At 42.6% G+C, this 21,457-nt stretch overlaps 1 protein-coding gene across 1 annotated transcript in view; it reads left to right on the top strand.

Annotated features, from left to right (window-relative positions):
- The window catches only part of LOC148936914 (uncharacterized), a 128,909-nt gene extending 107,955 nt beyond the window's left edge, over positions 1-20,954 (top strand). Inside the window, exon 2 of the mRNA XM_089075655.1 lies at positions 12,592-20,954. The gene's annotated coding sequence lies outside the window, so the exon portion shown is untranslated. The remainder of the gene's footprint in view (positions 1-12,591) is intronic.
- Positions 20,955-21,457: the final 503 nt, after the last annotated feature.

The following is a 21,457-nucleotide window of genomic DNA, read 5'->3' as shown; positions in this document are numbered from 1 at the left end:
TATACTCTACAACTCTATCGTGAATGATGAGACAATAAGCCGTTGTGTTAGCCGGAACGTTCTCTTTGCATTCGAATTCTACACGAACGTCGACGGTGGCGCTCTTGATCGATTCGTTCTGGTGGGAGCAATCGATGACCACTAGCGGACCGTATTGCAGAAATCTACTTGACAGACATAAATGGTTCGCAAGTCTCACATCCGTAATACATCTTTCGAAATTTTAGATACATATCGTATAGTACTGCGAACTTGTTTCGCTCGAAATCTAGATTCATATCGTCGTAGGGATAGAATTCGGAATTCAAATAGAGTTTTACATTAGTCAGCTTATAATTGTCGAATTTAGAAATGTCTTCTGACGGTACGTTTTTTTTTCCGGTCTATAGCGCAAAGATCACGTATCGCGGTTTCTCCAATTGCGTTGCCGCTTTTACCGCCCAGGAATGCTTGGTTATACTTTGCAACAACGGAAATTCGTATAGATCCCACGAACGAAAGCCCATGCTCAGATATCGTCCACTGTCCAATGTTCGCAGAAGCGATAGTTTGTTAACGTCATTAGGTATCACGTGTGACATTCGCCACTGTATTCTTAACAAGGTGACCTTCGGTCTCTGATCTGAATACGCTACGACGCAATTGTTATCGTTGCGAGAGCGTATCAGAATGAGTTCGTGTCGCGCGTTTATCACTATACGTTTGTAATCCTCGCAGAAACCAAGGAGTACGTTGAGAGGCACACAAAAGTTGAAATCGTCCAACGCTATAAGCCATATTTCCCATCCGGTGTTCTGTAAAACTCTATCTCTCTCGTAGCTCAACGATGCATAGTTTTTCATCAAGGTCGTTATACCGACGTTTCTGCTCTTACCGATCTCCACGCCATTAAGCTCGTATCGAATCTCGTCGAACATAAACGCGACGCAATTATTGACTAGCTTTGTTCTCGTAACTTCTTTCGCCGTGCCTTCCTTCGCCGTGCCTTCCTTCGCGTTCTCTCTCGTCGCGAATTTTCTCTCGATGTATAGAAAACTTTCACACGACAACGTATACAGATCCTGTTGCTGAATAGGTATTCGTATCTCGTCGCTGTATCCGAACGTAGTGTTAGCATATGGATTGTAAGTATAAGTTTCTATTTTCACGATACGATCGTCAAAAATTGGGGCACCTCCGATACTTAAAATGTCGCTCGCCATGTCGATTCTTCACGACGAAAGATCTTAAGAATGCAACGTTCGCGGCGTTCAGCTCGTTCGCTCTTCCTTCGTGTGCCTTCCTCGTCGCGTAGTTTTGGGATCGCGGATGTAGCGTTTGCGTCTTCTCTTCCTCTCGAGTACCACTCATTTAGAACGAGCATCTTATGCTTTCGCGCATTTCTCTCTAATGCCTTCGTCGTCGCACGTGAAGTCGCGCCGTTATCTCTTCTCCACGAAAATCGATCGGTCGCCCGTCTTGATCCATGATTCGAAGCGTGATATCGGTAACGTTTCGCGCAATGATCGGAAAGTAAATGATCGATGTTGGAGAGTTCGACAGTTTATATCCCGGAGAAACATTCGGCGAAAACTCGTGTATCGTGTGAACTCGTTATTGCTGTACGCACCTGCGGTGATATTGCACTCCACCCTAATGATATTTACGCCCATAATATTCACGGGTCCGTCGGACGTATGCCATTTATTCGGTCGTAGCACGCGCGACGATGAGAATCCCAGGAGCGAACCGATATTGTTCGGTTTCGCGAAATCGATTTGATGCTCGCATTTAATTTCACTTCTCATAGTATTTTCATTGGCTCGAATGATTAGAGACCGCGCGCCTCTCTCGCCCTCGTCACTCTCGTCATAGACGATGTCGTCGCTCTCGTCATCATCGCTCGTCCTCTTGCTTTCGTCGATCTTTCGCTTTTTAGAGATAGCGGCGTTTAGATATCTGTCTATCGCACTTAATTCGTACGAACCTTCGGGAATCACGATCGTTTTGTCGTCGTAATAGAACTTACTATTCGTGGAATCGACATTCGGTATAGTGTTGTATGTCTCGAAATTCGTGAGACCTAACTCGTAATCGTCGTCGCTCAGATCTAAAGCGGGAAAATAGCACGCCGTGAGAACGCTACTCCTACCGATGAACGAAAGACTCAGCGACATCGCGACCGATTTTCGAGAGAAATCGCAGGCACAACTGACCGCAAATGTTCTGATCGTACGTCTGATACGATCCGCGATTGTATGTTATATTTACGCCGCCGAGATATCTCTCGAGTTCCCTCGGCGGTCGAAAATTGCCGAAACTGTCGAAGTAAATCGCGTCGTTTCCCCTCTTCGCGTAGGCGACCCAGTACCCGAACCCATCGAGTCGTCGAGATTCACGATGCCACTCTCGTTACATCGCGCCTTTAATGGTAATGCGTCATGCATAAACACTCCTCTGAAGAAGGGTACTCGTAGACGACGCGCCGAACGGTTCAATTGTTCGTTCGTTGTGATGCCGGAGAGCGGTAACCTGAGCGATCCTAACGTTTCTTTCCATGATTTTTTTTTTTTCATTCTTCTCGTCACACCGCTGCCACGTTTGTAAGGCGCTAGATGCAATCCATGATCCTCCATCGCTCGATTGTGACGTTGCAACTCCTCCAGTTGACGCCGTGCAGTTTTACTGGCGTTTACCGCCTTCGCGACACTCGCCGCGCCACCGATTAAAGAACCGAGCGCGCCTAATATCGAAAAAATGGGTAACAAGCCTCCACGTTTCACTGTTGGAAGTATCCTCCTCCTCGTTGTCGTCTTCCTCCTTTTCTTTCTCAAACCCATGCCTAGCTTTGTCTTTGTTTTCATAGCAGCCCATACGGCGGTCGCGGCAGCTCTCTCGCCGAAGGTGGAATCTCCGGCTGTTATACGTTCGCGCGCTTTCTCGGCGAGAGCTCGGTCGGCGTCGTGGCAATTGGCGAGTTTCTTATTTCGCGAATAGGCGATGTCGTGCTCGCGGCACGCCGCATCCAACGGATTTACGCCTCGATCGCCGCGCGCCAATCGTTTCGCGAGATGGGTGCCGGGCCCACAAAATTGATACCCGGGAATATGTAGTTCGAAGGGAAGTGCGTTTATCGCCACATTGAGTAGTCCCACGCCGCTAAACATTCGTTACAATTTTTGATAAGAGGCGCAGGACCGTCTATATGCGATTGTTGCCACGGACGATTATAATGTTCCAGACACACGCGACAACATTGTACCTCGGGATCCGCTCTCAAATGATCGGGTAATCTGTCCCACAGTAGCTCCACGTATCGGTCGAAATCACGCACGAGAACGAACTTCGGAATAAGTTGCAACTGTTGAGCAGATAGATTGAGAATATCGCGTTTGTCCGTTAATAGGGGAAACATACCGATCACTGTGCGCGATCGAATCGCCGTCGAATATAAGTGGAGCAATTATCGGTCGCGTCTTCTCGAAACGAGCGCGAGTAAATGCGATTCGTTCGACGGTCGCCAGCTATAGGAGTGCTCAATCTCGATCGTAAGGCTCGACGAATCTCGAGCGACGCGATCGGGAGAGCGCGCAGACACGGTCCTCTACTACCGAACACGATACGTTGCATCATTTGCGGCCCCTCCAATTGCGGTAAAACGAACGTATTGATAAGCATGTTCGAAAGTCCGCATGGCGCACGCTTTGAGAATGTGTACGTCTACTCGAAATCTCTGCAACAACCAAAATATCGATATCTGGCGGAACTGCTCGAATCGATGGACGAGATCGGCTATCGCGCGTTCTCAAACAATAGCGACCGAGTCGTGCCACCGAGCGAGGCGCTTCCCGATTCGATATTCGTGTTCGACGACGTGGCCTGTGACAAGCAGAACGCGATCAGGGAATATTTTGCCATGGGTCGACACTCGAACATCGATTGTTTCTATCTTTGTCAGACATACGCTAAAATTCCAAAACACCTAATACGCGACAACGCGAATCTCTTGATTCTGTTTAAACAAGATGGCACTAACCTAAAACACGTTTACAACGAGCACGTGAACACGGATATGTCGTATGAGAATTTTTACGCCTTATGTCGCGCGTGTTGGAAACGCAAATATGGTTTCGTAGTCATCGATAAAGACAGCGCGTTAAGAAATGGTAGATACAGGATTTAACGATTTCGCCGTGGTGTAAAACGATCAATTGTGCTACGAGAATGGACGTTGACGCTGCGGCTGGTACGAATGTCGCTCGGTTGAAAAAAACGGCGCAAGAGATCGCGAAGACTCAGAACTCTATACGTAAAAAGTACAGAGAGTTAAAGACCGGTGAGATAGAAGAGGAGATCGTGCTGGAGAGACGACTCAAGCCGATCGTTCAGCCGTTGAAACGAATTGCCGAGAATACTACGCGAGACGAGGGAATCGACCCGATCGCGTTCGTCGGTGTTAAGAGAAAACGCGAAACCGATAACGACGATGAGCCATCGTCTAGATCGACGAGAAGACGCCTCTCGACGAGATCGCCCTTGATCACGACGGTGAGTCCCGCGACTAGAAACGAATCGGAAGAATCAATCTCGAACGCGCAATGATGACCGTTACGTCGCAAATATATGGGCGCGCTTCTAAGCGGGGACAAACAGAGCGAGATCGATCACGTTTACGGAGTGTACTTCGATTTAGACGGCTCGATGCTTGGCGATAGGCGATTCGACGTGACCGCCGACGACAGCGTGATCGTGGGCGACACGCGATATCCGGGTACCCCGGGCTTGTACGAGTTGATCTTCAAGAGACTTCCTGACGACGCTGTGTACACGGAGAACGACAAGCAAACATACAAGAGTATACTGTTAATTACAAACGCCCATCGACGTGGCCACAATGCGCTTATGCCTATTCTAGGAAACAAAGGTTTCAAGTACAAACATATCATCGCGCCGCTACTGCTCGATAAGGATAAAAGTGGCGCTGGTATTAGTAAAGCGAGAAAAAAAGGGATCGACTCTATTTCATCCGCTATGCGAGTGAGAAACAAAGGAATCGAGTACGTCCATCGGGACGATCCCAATGAACTAGTCGATCGTCTTCGATTGCTCGATGCCTCTAGACGAGCTGGCAACGACGCTCACGACAACGAGATTCTATCGATACTCGAGGAACTTCGCGAGATCGACGCGATCGAGTAAAACGTGGCGCGCGCTGGTGGTGACCGGTATTCCCGTTATGTTGGTGAACAAGTTCGGAAGACCGCTGGAGTCGTTCGGCGGAGGCGACAGGGTACGCTCGCGATCGTCGATCGATTCCTTACGTCGCTATATGCGTAATAACGCTCTCTGTCTAAGTGACGATTATTACGACGCTAGAGATAAAATTATACGGCGTTTAGCCACACCTAGAACCGATACCGACGCCGCGAGTAAAAGTTACGTGGACAGCGCGTTTCGAGACGCGGAAGCGAAAATCTCCGAAACGAGCGAATTCTCGACAAGTTTATTGTACAACTCGAACTTTATTGTCGAAGATGAACGAGAGCACGGTTAGATCGATCGGCGAATTGGAGGAATCTATGACGCGCGTAGCCAGATTGTTTCTCAAATACGATATGCAGATCGCCGAGATTACGAGCAGATTATCGCGCGCGGTAGATTCGATACCCGCGAGGGCATGATGTCCGTGAATAAATTCGGGAAATCTCTGAAGAAGCAACGCGACATTGACGATCGTTCGACGATCGCATCCCTGCGGGCGTACGTACGTCGCAGCGCGCTCTGCCTTAATCCGGACGACTACGACGTCAACAGACGTAAGATACGCCATTTGGATACACCGATCGATGATACCGACGCGACAACCAAAGGTTATGTCGACGAAGCGCTTCGCGTGAGGAGCGAGGAATCGAAAGTTCTAACGAACAAGCTACGAAAACAGCTAGAAGATATGAACAAACGAATTCGAAATATTCTCCTGCAGTATTACGTAAAAACCGAGGTGGACATTCTGCGGCATCTCGAGAAGAAGAGCGAAGCCTCGCTCGTCGATCACGACAAACGAATAGAGGAGATGAGAGACACGGTGGAACAAGAGCTCGAAAAACGGGACGAATCGCGAGAGAGAGATCTAAGCGAGATCCGAGGAGTCATCGAGACGCTCGGTGACACTCAGGAGAAACGAACGCGACATCTAGAGGAATCGCTGCGACAGATCGAGGAAAGGAGGGAAGCCTTGTTCGTCGATCTCGATAAACGAATAAGAGAAACGAAACAAGCACTCGATAAACGGAACAATCAACGACTTAAAGATCTGCTCATGTTTCAATGTGAGTTAGGACGAATGGAGGAAAAACAAGACAAAGTGCGAACTAGAGACTCGAGCGAGATTCGATAGACCGTCGAGACGATCAGCAACGCTCAGGAGAAACGAACACAGATCCTAGAGGAATTACTGCATAATCTAGAGAAATCCGTGCGAAACGAGCTCGACGCATCGTCGACGAGCCGCGAGAAAATATCGACGAACGTGGAGAATCTCGCGCGTAGCGTGACAGATCTGACGAGAATCACGAGAGAGCTAACGAATAAAGCGATAACGAGAGAGATAGACAAGATGCTGACCTCGTTGAACGTGGATAAAATAGTGACTAGAGAAACAATAAACGAATTACTAATCGCACTAAAAACGGATATTCCAAATATCATGAAACATACGATTAACGTTTGGAACGAGGAACAGGAGCGAACACGCATGAATAAAACCAACGCGAATCGCGCCTCCTCGTAAAATCGACGATGAGCGTCGAGAAGAGGAGACTCGTCGAGGAGCTTCACAAGCCCGCGTGAAGAAATTTTCCGCGTCGTCGAGTCGTAGTGCGCGATTACAACGACCTGTGGCAGGCCGATGTCGTTGAGATGCGTCCGTACGCGCGACAAAACAAAGGCTACAATTACGTGATGACGGTTATCGATGTGTTGAGCAAATACGCGTGGGCTGTGCCGCTGAAGAGCAAGAGCGGAAGCAAGGTAGCCGCGGCGTTATCCAAGATATTTCGCGACGACGCTCAACATCCGCGAAATCTACAAACGGACAAGGGCAAGGAGTTCTACAACGCCTTCGTAAAAGCGATTACTGACAGGTACGATATACGCCACTACTCGACGTATTCGGTGATGAAGGCGGCGGTTGTGGAGCGATTTAATCGCACACTCAAGAACAACATGTGGAAACTCTTCACGCTAAACGGATCGTACAGATGGCTCGATGCTCTACCGCGTTTAATCTCGGAGTATAACAATTGCACGCATCGAACGATCGGAATGCGACCGGCGGACGTAACTCCAGCCATTGCCAAGAGACTCCTCTCCACGGTATACAGTCACTTGAAGATCGCAGCCTCCGCAAGATTTAAGGTGAACGATCCGGTACGCGTCAGCAAGTTCAAAACGATTTTCGAAAAGGGATATACGCCTAACTGGACGACTGAGATTTTTCGAATCGCTAAGATGCAACACACGAATCCCGTGACGTATCTGCTAAAAGACTATTGTAAAGAATAGCCGGAGGGTTTTACGAACACGAGTTACTGCGAGTTTCCAATCCTGATATCTATCTCGTTGAGAAAGTATTACGTAGAAAGGACAATAAAGTTTTTGTCAAATGGCTAGGAATGGACAATACACATAACTCTTGAATTCACAAAACAGCTGTATTATAATGAATAAAGAATGTACAGTATCACTTATTATATATTAGTACAAATTTTACTTATTCTATATTGGTACAATTTTTTATACTACATTAGTATGTAATAATGGTATCTTATAATGGTATCTTATAATGGCCCCACGGTAATGTATTAGTGGAGCCAGGTATTAAGTATCGCTTGTCGTCGTAAGGACTCAAAACTAGCTTTAATTCGGACACGGTGTAAACCTCGTGCAGCGTATGCACGCCTGACGTCTCGATTGCTGCAACGATTCGTTCAAGCAACACGCGAAATCCTCGAACGTTATCGTTTTCGCGACGGTATTCCTCCTAACGCCCTTTATTCTCTTCGTATCGCTCTTTCCCAAAACTCTCAGAGCATACATCTTCGCCCTAAGTCTTATGAACTCCGTCATTATCGCTCCGTTATTCTCATCTTTCATCAAATCAAGAACCTTCTTTCTTATTCGCGCGCGGTATATCGTACGCGTTGTCGTCGGAATAATCGCTAGTGTCAAATCTCGCGATATCTCGCTTCATATTCTCGTAAACATTTTGACATTCCAGAAAATATATCAAGCTATCGGTATCCGTGTACATAATTTTGCATTTAGAGCGATAAAGCGGTATCATATAATCGTAATGAAAATCATACAATCGCATCTTAGATATTTCTAGAATGCACATACTGACGTAGATTGGTTTGTTAAATTGAACCTCGAGTTTGTGTAACTCGATAGCCATAAGATTCTCGTCGAAAACTCCTACTGTGAAAATTCGGTTTCGCGATCAGCGCCTCTGCGCCATATCTTCCATCCCAACGCGTCACGAGTCTCACATCTATGTAATTGCGCACGTTCTCCATTGTTTTACCGAAAACCGCGTTGTTCATCAGCTTATACAGATTTCTCTCGAACTCGTTGCTCGCGCGAGTTCTCCGTTCCGTATTGAGCTCAATGTACGCGCGCAACCAAGGAGACTGCGCGAATCGCAACGCGCGATAGATCTTTGTCACGCGTAAACCGTGTCGCACGCACTGCTGAAGATTGCGATAATACGTCACGTAACGCGACTTGTCGTAGAGCGTGGCGAGTAGCTTTTCGTTTCGATTTCCCGGCGGTCTCTCGCGCGTCGGGCAAAACGGAAGATCCGCGTGGTCGTCGTGAAGATGTCGCGGATATTCGAGATCGACTTCTAGAATATAACCAATATCGGAGTCAAATGGCACGGACATAATATCGAGACCCTCGACATTCTCGACCCACCGAAATTCCGCATACGGTAAAGGTTCGCACATGGCCCAGCCGTAGAGATTGTTCACATCGTAATACATAAGATATGACGACGGCTGAGACGAGTTATATGATGATTCATATTGATTATTAACTCGCGCGTATCTATTCGAGCATTGGCTTAAACCGCCGCGTATACCGCGCTCTACGAACATCACCATATCGATATCGGTGAACAGATCGAATCGAACATTCGTATATTTCAACATAGCGTCCCATGTATATCCCGGTAATGTGAAATAATGCGCTGGATCCAAATTGTAACTTTCCATACAAGTATCTCGAAAATTTCAAAGACATCCGCCAAGAGAAGCACATCCGTTTTCAAATATAGATCGCTGTATTCTCCGAGAGTTTTCACGTGAAAACGTTCCCATATCCTTCGCGCGTGTTCGTAATCACTAACACTCACAGTTTCACCACTCTTTTAAAGAACTGTAAAAAGCTTCGATCGGCGGTAATTCGATTACTAACAGTTTATCAACGCTATCAATATACTCATAAGGAAATACGCCCTTGCGCGTGAGCAACTCGAAATCCTCCGCGATGAGATCAGAAAATTCGAATCGCGAGATTCTCAATTTTTCTCGATCTAGATTCGAAACTACTTTTTCTAAACTAGTATTAAGAAACTTAAACGAATCCACGAAACGTAGCTTAACACAAGTTTTCCATTTTCCGTACGTCGAATCGTTGACGATTTTCGAAAACGCGATGTAATTTTCCTTAGTCAACGGTAACAAATCGACTCTACCCTCGAAAGCGTTCGCTATATCCTTAATAATGAAATGTGCATCATAACCGGATAGATTGTGAAAAAAAAACAGGAATAACGAACGCGTTCTGATAGTTCAAATTGCAACTCGCGTGCGCGAGTCCTCTATATCGTCCGGTAAGATGACAGTGATCACGCACACGAATATCGTACGACTCAAAGCTCTTTCCGCACACGTGACAATTTGTCGCCTTTTGAAAAGCGTTCCACTCGTTCGGCGTGAGCTCCGACATCGGTACGCTCGCGCACAGAATCTTCTTCACGCGACACGCGAGAGCGCGCAGCTCCTCGACGAACCACGAGACGCAGTCATCGCCTCGGCGAAATCTATATGCGGAAACGATTCCGTCGTACGTGCTATGCAAATAATATCCTACGCTAAACGCCTTGTGGTGTTGATAGGCGAATCTATTGTCGAGACTCCCACTGAATCGTTGATTTCCCTTTTCTAAGACACACTCCAGATCTGCATACACGACGAATCGTAGTTTCTCCTTTCTGTCGTGATTGTGAAAAGAGAGCAACTTGTGGTCCTCGCTCGGAAGAATAACAGCGCAGTCGTTCGCTCTTCCGCACTCGATGCTATGCGCGATCAATTTCTCATTTGAATAAAAATAATGTAGACATCTGAAAAATACAATATATAATTAATATAAAATTTATCTCGCAACGAGAATAATCTCTTTTACGCTTACCGATCGCATATGTATTTTTTTTCCTTATGCTTATTTATTTGCGACGTTAACAGTCGAGACAAGTGCTTTATCCATACAAAATGACCGATATTATCGCCGCGCCGTTCGTTCGACAGATAGAGTAAATTTACGTGCGTAGACTTTTTGTTTCCCGTAAGCGACAAAGGAACGATCATGATATCCCCGTTTTCTCTCGAATAGCAAATACGTTAATAGACAAATCATTGAGACGTTCGAATCTAGCGATGTTTCGTAGTGTCATAGGAAAATCAATACCATCGAAATTCAGCACCAACGAATAGTGAAGATACGACGACGATCTATCCGAGTGTATATCAATGGGATATAGAGCGGCCACCGCCCACGCGAAACACGCATTGTCGTGTAAACGTACATTAATCACGGCTCTCTTATATTTTATCTTCGGAGGAAGTAACATCCAACATCCAGCGTGCATAAGATTACAGTTATTTACATTAATCATTAAATTTAATATTCGAAACGCCCAACCGCTATCGCGTTCCTGAAATTCCTCCAGCGACGTCAGAACAACATTCATAACGTTCCCGTCGTACCATTCTCGTAGATCGGACATACCGAATAGCTGACAATTCTTCGTGCGAATGCTCTTAACGGCGCTTTTATCATTCGCGACGAACTCCCCGTGAAACACGGTGTTGACCTTTAAACACGCGTACATATCAAGATCGACTCGCACTCGCTCGAGCACCGTAGCCCTCGCGTCCTCAAGAAACCGTCGAAGTTCGATGTACTCGATATTTACCACAGCACCCGTTCGTACGCGATTCGCGAAAGCCGTCTCGATATCCACCCATTCGAATCCCTTCGAACCGTCGTATCCTGCATCCAAGTGACTAAAACGTCGACTCAAAGCGAATCTCGCACCCTCCAACTGCACTATTCGAGAGATTAAAGAATTTATCGTTCCGGTAACCGTAGGATCGACTCTATTCTCACATCTTTCTCTCAAGACCTCGAGACACTCGATACACTCCTGTTCCCAAATACGATAGGCGCACATCCCTTCAACTCCCGCCGCGCGTTCGAGAAGATCGCGACTCTTCTCCATGTCGCAATTTCCCACACTGTGTTATCCCAATTGTCCGTAGGAACGACGAATTTAACGTCTCGAACTTTTTTCTCTCTCGCTGTTCTCTCGTAGATTACCGCTCTATCGCTCAGAGCGAGCGTTTCGATCCACAGTTTCTCTCGCGGACTCTTCGTACCGATCCCCCATCGCAAGTGATACGTGGCCACATTCCAGCGAACATTTTCTCTCGTCACGATCCACTCCTTGTCGTTACCGGGCGCAATAGTCTCGTGACACTCTAAACTATCGTCACTCTCAATAAGCAACTCGCAACGATCGTCATCGGAATCGCGATACGTCACGTTACGATCGAACGCGCGTAAAAACGATTCGTCGCTCTCGCTCGAAGACGAATCACCGTTAGACGCGACTGTTTCCATATACGTTCCTAACAATGAGAGAAAATGCCTCTCACGACTAGATATATACCCCCGAGACAGCGTCGAAAACGCGACAACCGCGACATTCCGAAATGACAAAACACGTGACATCTTACATAATCAAAACGCGCGTCTTCCCGTTGCAACGAAAACAGGATGCGCTAGATCCCCGCAAAAACCGTCTAGACACAGAACGCGCCTAACCGCAACATCCTAGCTCTTTCCTGTTTTTATATGCCTGATACAATAATACAACAATAGAGTAATAAAATAATAACAATAGAGTAATAAAATAATAACAATAGAGTAATAAAATAATAACAATAGAGTAATAAAATAATAACAATAGAGTAATAGAATAACAATAGAGTAATAAAATATTCTCTCATCATTAATACTCCTACGACAATTCCCCCTCCTCGCACGACCTCCATCTCTCATACATTCCCAATACCGTTGTCCTTGATATTGCACATTAAATCTCTCATTATTAATATTCGTGCGACGATTTCCCCCTCGCGCGGTCTCCACCTCTCGTTACTCATACGTTCCCAATAATATAACGTCATCCTCGGTATCACTAATTGAAGATTCCCGACGCATCATCAATCCGCCTCTCGTCTCCGCGATACGCCGCAAACGAACGAGGAAAAACTCCGTTTCTCTCTCGCGATTAATCTTATTCTCTCATATATATTCATATATACAATCCATAGTTATATTACGATTATAATACATACTTACATGCGCGCACACTTAGTTGCGCCAATTGTTGCCAACGCGCTCTCTTCTTTTTCTCTCCTCCTCGTACGCGGCTGATGAAACGACACTGCTTTTCCTCCCATACTTACGATGAGCGCAAAAAAACATCTCGTCGTCATCGTTATCATTAAACACATCGTAATAACCGCTTTCGTGAAAATTCACCATGTACTCCTGTCGCCTGCTAATCTCGATCGGCTTCTTCTTTTCGTAGAGTACCTCCAATAACAGATTATATGCCATCCCTCGATAATGATGACATATGCACGCCTCTATCTTTTTAGGCGAAATCTCACGTTGAGGCGGAACTCGACAACCGCGCCTCTTTAATTGATTGGAAATCGGTGCGTATTGTCCTCTCACGACGTATTCCGTCACATTGACCGATGGATACGCCGTGACATTTCGCAATGGAGAGGATGTTAGATCATCCAGCGAATGGCACCAACATATTTCATCGTCGTCGATCATTCGTATCTTACATATCTGGCACCGATTCGCCACTTTAACGGTTCTCGCCATCGTAAACACACGGCGACAAGTATCGCTCAAAAAATCGCCTCGACGACGCGTCAAACCACAACGTTCTATAAAACAGGACAAGCGGGCATGCGTTATATATCCTCATAGTCACCTAGACATAAAAACACGCCTAAGGCAATGTAACAAACCGCGACATCCCGCGCAACAGGACACGCTAGGCCACGCGAAACGCGCCTAATCGCGACGTTATGGAAAACAGACACGACTAGGGCGACGCGACAAACCGCAACGTCCTGTAAACAACGCGAGTCGCCTCGACGACGCGCCTAATCGGGACGTTATGGAAAACAGACAAACCGCAACATCCTGTCAACAACGCGAGTCGCCTCGACGGCGTGACTAATCGCGACGTTCGCGCCCAAGGCTACGCGAAAAGCGCTAGACCGCGCGGGAAACGCTAGGGCGGCGTCGAGAACGCGCCCAAGGCTACGCGAAAAGCGCTAGACCGCGCGGAAAACGCTAGGGCGGCGTAACGCGCCCAAGACTACGCGAGCCCGAAAAAAAACGCTAAGGCGGCGTCGATGACGCGTCCGGGGTTACCTAGCGGGAAACGCTAGGACGCGCCCGAAAAAAAAAAATGCTAGGGCGGCGTCGAGAACGCGCCCGAAAAAACGCTAGAAAAAACGCTAGAAACAAACGCTAGAAAAAACGCTAGAAAAAACGCTAGGGCGGCGTCGAGAACGGAGGGAACCGACCCGGGGAAACCCCGCGACCGCCTTACCGACAAACCTGTCTCGACGACCGCTAGAGGGATCCACCTTCTCTCCTCGGATACGAACCCTCTGAAGAAAGTCATCTTACCGACAAAGGGGGTTCGAGATCCCCTGGGGATTCTCTACGATCCCCCTCTCTCTCCTCGCCCCTCCATGCCCCTGGGGGACCTCGGACCCCCTTTGTTATCCTACTTCTGAGGCAAGAACAGTCGGCACACCGGCAGAGCTTCATTTGAACCTAGAACCAACAAATTCGGAGAAATTTGCCAATATAATATTTCCCTATAGAGAGGCAATCGACTTGTTGATATTTCTTGCTATTGACAGCAGACCAGATATCGCTCTGTCAATATTTGCGCTCGATACTTAGATAAATTTAATGATAACTGTCAAGCTGTAAAACGCATCATGCGTTACTTAAAGAGAACATCTAGTCTCGGTATACTATATAGAAAAGAGAATAACTCAAGCTTAGTAAGGTATTCGGATGCAGATTTTGCGAATGACCTAGAAGATTAACAACAGGTTATAAACCTATGAATTAATAAAACCAACTCTTTGAATTAACCAACAGTCTGATAACGTGATGCTCCCAGCGACAAAAGACAGTAGCACTAAGTACCACTGTAGCAGAATATATTGCCAGTGATATTGCTACAAAGGAAGCCGTTTGGCTGAGATCATAGTTACATGACATCGGACATCGATAACAGAGTCTAACAACTATTAACATCGATAGTTAGAGTTCAATCAAATTGGTAAAAATTTCATCGGAGAACTGAGCATGTCAATACATGATATCACTTCATTCGAGAGAAATATCAGGACTCAGTCATAGATATTAATTATGTACCAAGCACATTACAACATGCAGACATACTCACGAAAGCTCTTCCAAGAGATCGATTCAAACTGCGGTCTCAGAATTGCGAGTTTATGATGAGGATGGGAATGTTAAGGATACTCATTCATAACTCGCGCTCACTAGGAGCATAGCATGCGCGCGGCTACATGATTGGTTCTCCTATTCTGTGTGTCGCTGCGCTACTATACTCTCTTGTTTTTTATATAGATATACATATACTCTTGTTGTTCGTCTTTCCCTGTGTGTGTAATGAGATCGACCAATACTTATAATAAAGGTTACATAAAGTCAGCTCGTATCATTCCAAACACGAATCTATCAATAAATATTATAATATTATTAAAAATAAATAATAATAATAATAAAAAAATAAAAAATAAATATTACATATGCATATTAATGTATATTTAAATAAATATTGTCGTACTCACGGCGGGTTCGCTCGCGTCACTCTCGCGCAAGGAAAGGAAGAGACGGTTAAAAAGGAAACTTTATTAAACACTAAGCAAGGAGCGATAACAAGAGCTTTTCACAGTTTTAATGATAATTCGTCGCGACACGGCTCAAACTCGCGTGCCGCGCCGATGACTCTCTCGCCAAAACAATCACTTGACAACCGCTTAACGACCGCTTCGGCAAGGAATGATCTTCAAGTTGGAAATGTATGAGGGTAGCGTCGAGCGGAACATTGCTCGGTCATAACAATATAATAAAAAAAATAATAAAAATAAAGAGAAAATTAGAAAACATTAAAGAAAAATATTAGTTTACTTCTTTTTAGCTTTTACTTAAATAAAGAAACTTATTAATTTTTACATTTTTAAGAAGAAATATCATCTAATTCAGAATTTTATATTACTAAGAAAAAAAACATACTTAGAAATGAAATAAAAAAATTAAATAAAGATTGGACGTTAGGAATTATGATATGTGAAATAATATTAGATATATGGTTCAAGCATTGCAAATTATTCCGCTACTGAAAAAAGGACAAGTAGACCTCCAATTCATCATATTGTTATATCCGCAACGGTCACTTTTCACGTACTCTTTTGCGTCTTCGTGCACACGCGCAATAATACGAAGGAAGCCGCGCTTGAAATAAACAACACTCCTTTACAAACACGAAGGCTTTATTCAAATTAGAATATAGAACAACTACAGTAATTCGACACACGTCCATATGCCACGAACGCAAAACAACAATATAAACAAACATTCCGTTGTCTCTGAGAGCGCTTCGCTTTTTCTCCATACGGCTCGACTTCATTCGGCCGTAGGAGACTCGCGGGCATAACACTGCCTTCCCTCTTCTGAATTATCGTGCCGACAATCCTCTTTTAGCGTTTCCTCTCTTGACTGTAATTTAGGACTCTCTTTCTTATCTGCAGTTCCCAGGACACCAGGTTCCAGGACGTTCTTCCACCCTATCCTGAGCTGCTACAGGTTACTGGATATCGTCCTCCTGGTTCCAAAACACAAGAAGTTTCCCAATCAACGATCTCTAGGAAGCCAATCTTCCTGCCATCGATTTCAGGGCTTTACTTCCTTTACTTAATTTCCGGTCTCTCTTCCCTCTCCTCTTGGAGAAAAATTTTGTAAACTTCTCTCTTCTTCTGGAGACTTGCGAGCTTCTTTCTTCTGAAGGGAAAAAGATGACTTTTTCTCTCTCCCGAGGACGATGTTTGCCTCTTCTCTCCGGAGCGTTCCTCTTTATCTTCGGGGGGGGGGGGGAGTAATGACTTTCAGGGATCTTGCGTGCCTCAGTACTTCCCAAATCCTTGTCTTGGCATTTGCCCTGAACCTCTCGAAAAAATCTTGATTCAGAAAATTAAGAGTGAAGCAGTCTTCTCTTCTTTAAGCAGGATCCAGTGCAAAATATCCAGATGTTCAGACAGATGTTCCTAGAGATTCTTTCTTTCCGGATGACCTCTTCCAGGATGACTTTCGCTGAATCCGCTTCTTTCCTTAAATAAATAAACTCACGCAGCGATAAAAAACTTATAAAAATAATATTAAGATCACACAGTACATCAAAATTCATACAGGCTCCGTTTTTCTTACAAAATAAACTAAACCTCTCCTAGCTGCCCCTCAGAAAAATGAACTAACCTATCCGTATGAACTATCTTTTTTCTATGCCTAGCTAACTTTTGTATACAGAAGACAACATCACTGAGTTTCTTAATTATTACATAGGATCCTTCCCAGCTGCTCTGCAACTTGGAAGCTCTTCCTTTCCTTCTTTGAGGATTAAAGAACCACATCTTTTGTCCTTCTTCAAAATGAACTAAACGAGCCCTCCGATCATAAATCTTGGCTCGAGAATCTCCATCCTTTCTCTAGTTAAAGCATGAATATGCTCAAGTTTTTCTCTCAGCTTCCTAATATAACTTTTTACCAAACTACTTTCCTGCACTTCTGGGAAATTCCCTCTTAATAAGTCCACTGGTAACCTAAGATCTCGGGCAAAACATATTTCTGCAGGAGTCACACCCATAGTTTCATGTTTTGAAGATCTATATGCCATCAAATACAAAGAAATCCAACGATCCCATTCTTTTTGATTCTCGGAAATAAATTTGGGTAAATAATTCGTTATTGTAGATGCTGAACTTGCATGTCAAAACTCCTTATTCATCAAAAAACGCAATCTTGCATGCCAAACTCCTTATTCATCAAAAAACGTTTTTGCAAATCAAATATATTTATCAAGACATTTTAAGTTGATTGATATTGAGAAGTGATGAAGTGAAAATATGTAACAATATTTTATATCTATTAGAAATAGAGATTAACAACATTACTATTTATTATTAACATATATTAAGACATTTATTTACATGCTATTCTTTAATAAAAATTCTCTAAATATTCTCTAATGGTCAATTCTTAGTTTCTGATTCATGATTTATTATTAATAGCTTATTGTAGAAAGCCTATTAGATTCAGCGAAGCTCTAAAGCAAGCTTTTATTGTCATTGTTGTTTGTAGTTAATTGCATTATTTTGGATGCGATTAAAGTTTCAATGTTATTTCATAATAAGCTAAATAATAGATCATAAATCAGAAGCTAAAAATTAACCAATCAGATTGAATTTTTATAGCGTTTTCGAGCGAAGCGGAACCCAACTCGGATTGAATGCATCTAAAAAGAGATAGATATAAAATGAGATATATGTCTATATCTTCTTTTAGATGAAGAAAATACATCTAACTTGAATTTGAATTATACTTTACTCGAAAATGCTATTAGTTTCTAATTTATGATTTATTTATTTTATTTTATTTTATTACTTGGGACTTATTGTAGAATAGCGCTCACTATAATTGCTTCAAAACGTTTAATTGACTAATTAGACTAACAAATTATTATTCTAAGGAGTATTCTTTTATTATTACTTTTATTATTACTCTAAGGGATATTCTGTAATAAACTATAAGTAATAAATTAAGTTAGAAGGTAAGAATTGGCCAATTATAGATTGAATATATAATAAGAATACTTGACTATTGTTACGTCCACTTCGGATAAATCCTTATGGATTGTTGGGGACGGAAGGACGCGTCAGACATTCTTGTAATTTACGCTCGTGAGTGGAAGATCACGAGCTGAGCACACAATTATGTGGTCCAGGAGTGCAGGTCAACGTGCTGTCCACGCTATGACTTTGATTCCAAGACGTGCGCCTGTCGATCCGTTTTCGGGTCAGAGAATTTAATCTCTTTAAGGATGGGATCCGGTGCAATTCCTAGAGATCGATGTAACGAAGGGGAGGTAATTCGAATAAAGAAAACGTTCAAGTTATTTGATGTTTACATTTAATAAAAAAAAAAACAGTGTTACAAATGTCTTTGATTTGAGATTATTAAAGAAACGGATTTATATAATGTACATATTATTGAGTGTTATAAAAATTGAGTATTATAAAAATACGGATGCATTATTCAGTTTCTGTGTACGAATTCAATTATATTTATATATTTGATACTATAATCTAGATACTATAATTATTTTTATCCTACATTTGATTATTCTATACATTGAAATTTATACTTTTATCTGTGTGTACGTGTTTACGTGCGTACCTGCGTGTTTCGGAGAGGGAGTCGGATTCCTGGTGGCGAAGTCTAGAGGAAGGAGAAGAAGAAGTTTGGAATTCGCAGAACTCGTCCAGGAATTCTTTAATGAGGAAATTGGGGCATTGGAAATCTGGATCGTGGCATTCCAGAAAGAGAGCGCTGAAATCTGGAAGTGATCCAGCCTCAGATGATCTGATCGGGGAGTAGGACGGAGGGGAAATACCAGATGAAAGCTTCGTGCCGAAGCAACTCGTGGTTTCGTTTGTTCCTTGCGTTAGGCTGGGAACTTCTCCCGCACGCGGCGTATAGCCCAGACATGACGCCTTCCGATTATTACCTATTCCGGTCGCTGCAGCATTTGGCTGATACACATTTCATGAGATTTGAAGAGATACGAAAATGCATTGATGACTTTATCGCTTCGAAGCTGGTGAGCTTCTATCATCAAGAAATTCGCAAGCTACCCGAAAGATGGCAAAAGGTCGTTGATGCAAACGGGGAATATTTTGTTGATTAATATTTTTTTGTTTGTTTTTGAATTAAGATTGAATTTTACCAAAAAAGCTCAGAACTTTTTTATACACCTAATATTTAAAGGTGATAAAGAAGAATTGAGTTGGGGTGCAACCAAGTTATTAATATCCTAGCTTTTTTGTCCGAATTAATCGAAAAAGCTTTTAAGATTAATTTCTACGATTATTTTCGACGATTGCAAGGACTTGCAATCATTTTTCAAGTATTATGATGAGATATGATTCAATGGATTTAAGCCCAATTCGTTCTGTATTTTTAAACAATTACATTATATAGAACAAATAATATTACAGAGAGATACAATCGAGAACTCCGAGAAAGCCTAAATAAACGAGAATTGTAGAATGTTTAAATACGTTGTAAATGCTTTTTCAACTGCAAACACTTTTTTCAAAAATATTTTTACTGTTTTTACAATTCAACATTATTTACAGCTAATCTGACTGAGCACCAAAGAAATATTCGAAGCATTATAAAGCATCCAAAGTACTGGACGAAATCGGAGCGCAATGTATTCAAAGAAAAAGAAAATAAAATACAGATAATTTGGAATGAAAGTGCACAAAACTTTAATTTGTTATTAATATTATATTCTTTATCAGAAATTAAAATCACAATCCTAACGTCGAATATCAAAGTAGATTTGGGCATCGATCACGTTTTCCCCTAGAACGAATCAATGAGAAGTAACGAGTCTCAAATGGATTTCATAATTTTGTGATCACGTAATTTTAATTCCGGTGAAAGCGTGAGATATTTAGCGTAAAACTTTTCACCATCAGCTGACATAGTTAAACGGTGAAAATCTAGTGTTTCTTAATTTACACGGCATATTAATTGGTAAAATAGCCGCAGTTCTTTGGGTATCTGCCAATTAAATTAAATCTGGCAATAGAAAATTTTAATTTTAATTTTTAATGACTATGTATTCCATTGTAGATAAATATTCAAATTTTTTACGAAGATAAATTACTAGTATATATAACACATTATTGTCAAGATAAAGAGATATAATACTTAAAAAATAGAGATATAAACTGAGAAGATGTAATACTTAAAAAATAGAGTGAATTAGAAAGGAAATAAAATATTGTTTATTTAAATTATATTTTTTATTATTTATTAAACTTGCCATAAATATTTAGTCATTTAGTCAATTATAACATTTTCAGAAAATTTATTTAATTTCATATTTAAAATAGTTACCATTTTTGTCATATTCTCTTTATCAGCTTCATTACTTGAATTGTGATTTGTAGCTTCTATGATTAAAAAATGTTCTTTTCCTGCAAAATTTGATGTATAGACTCCTTCATTAAATGCAGACTCATTTAACGATTCGTACTCTTCGATGAATTGCAGCTCATCATTTTGGACGTCTTCAAGCGAGCTCTCAAAGATGTCTTACTTCTTATGCTTCTGTTTGTTTGAAATACAGATACTGAAATAGAGAATTTTTTAAAACGAAAGTTTATATATTTCAAATAAATTAATAAAGTGTTGCAACTTATTATATAATTATTAGTAATTGTCTTCCTTATTGCCGTTGATGTATTTATCTTCTTTGCACGGATAGGAATATCTATTCCTAAGTTCGTACTTCTTTATTTCATTAAATATTAAGATTATATTTACAGTCGTGAAGTTGCCTTCAGTGTAGTTTTTGGAATATTTTGATGTGAATAGGTCTTCATTACTTCTAGTTATGTCGCTAATAATTTCTTTCGCTGCGTGATCGTAATGAAAATGACAAACGGTGAAACCGTGAGATGGCCACCGGTAAAAATCTAAAAGTGAACTATGCATAGACATATGAAATATATAGACCGAGCATAAGCTGCTACTTTAGACAAGAGGGGATTCTGATATACGGAGCGAAGGGCACTCCAGGGCACTCATCTGACATCGATTCATTTCGGATAGACTCGGTAACATTCGGTTTATTTGTTTTGTGCTCTATTTGAATAGTAGTAAGTGAAAGTTTGAAAAAATTAGTCGTTTGAAGTAAAAATAT

Source organism: Pogonomyrmex barbatus, unplaced genomic scaffold (genome assembly GCF_055798465.1).
Source record: "Pogonomyrmex barbatus isolate J1 unplaced genomic scaffold, ASM5579846v1 scaffold19, whole genome shotgun sequence".
Lineage (NCBI taxonomy): Eukaryota > Metazoa > Arthropoda > Insecta > Hymenoptera > Formicidae > Pogonomyrmex > Pogonomyrmex barbatus.
Note: the sequence above shows the minus strand (reverse complement) of the source record. Positions and strands in the feature narration are given on the sequence as shown.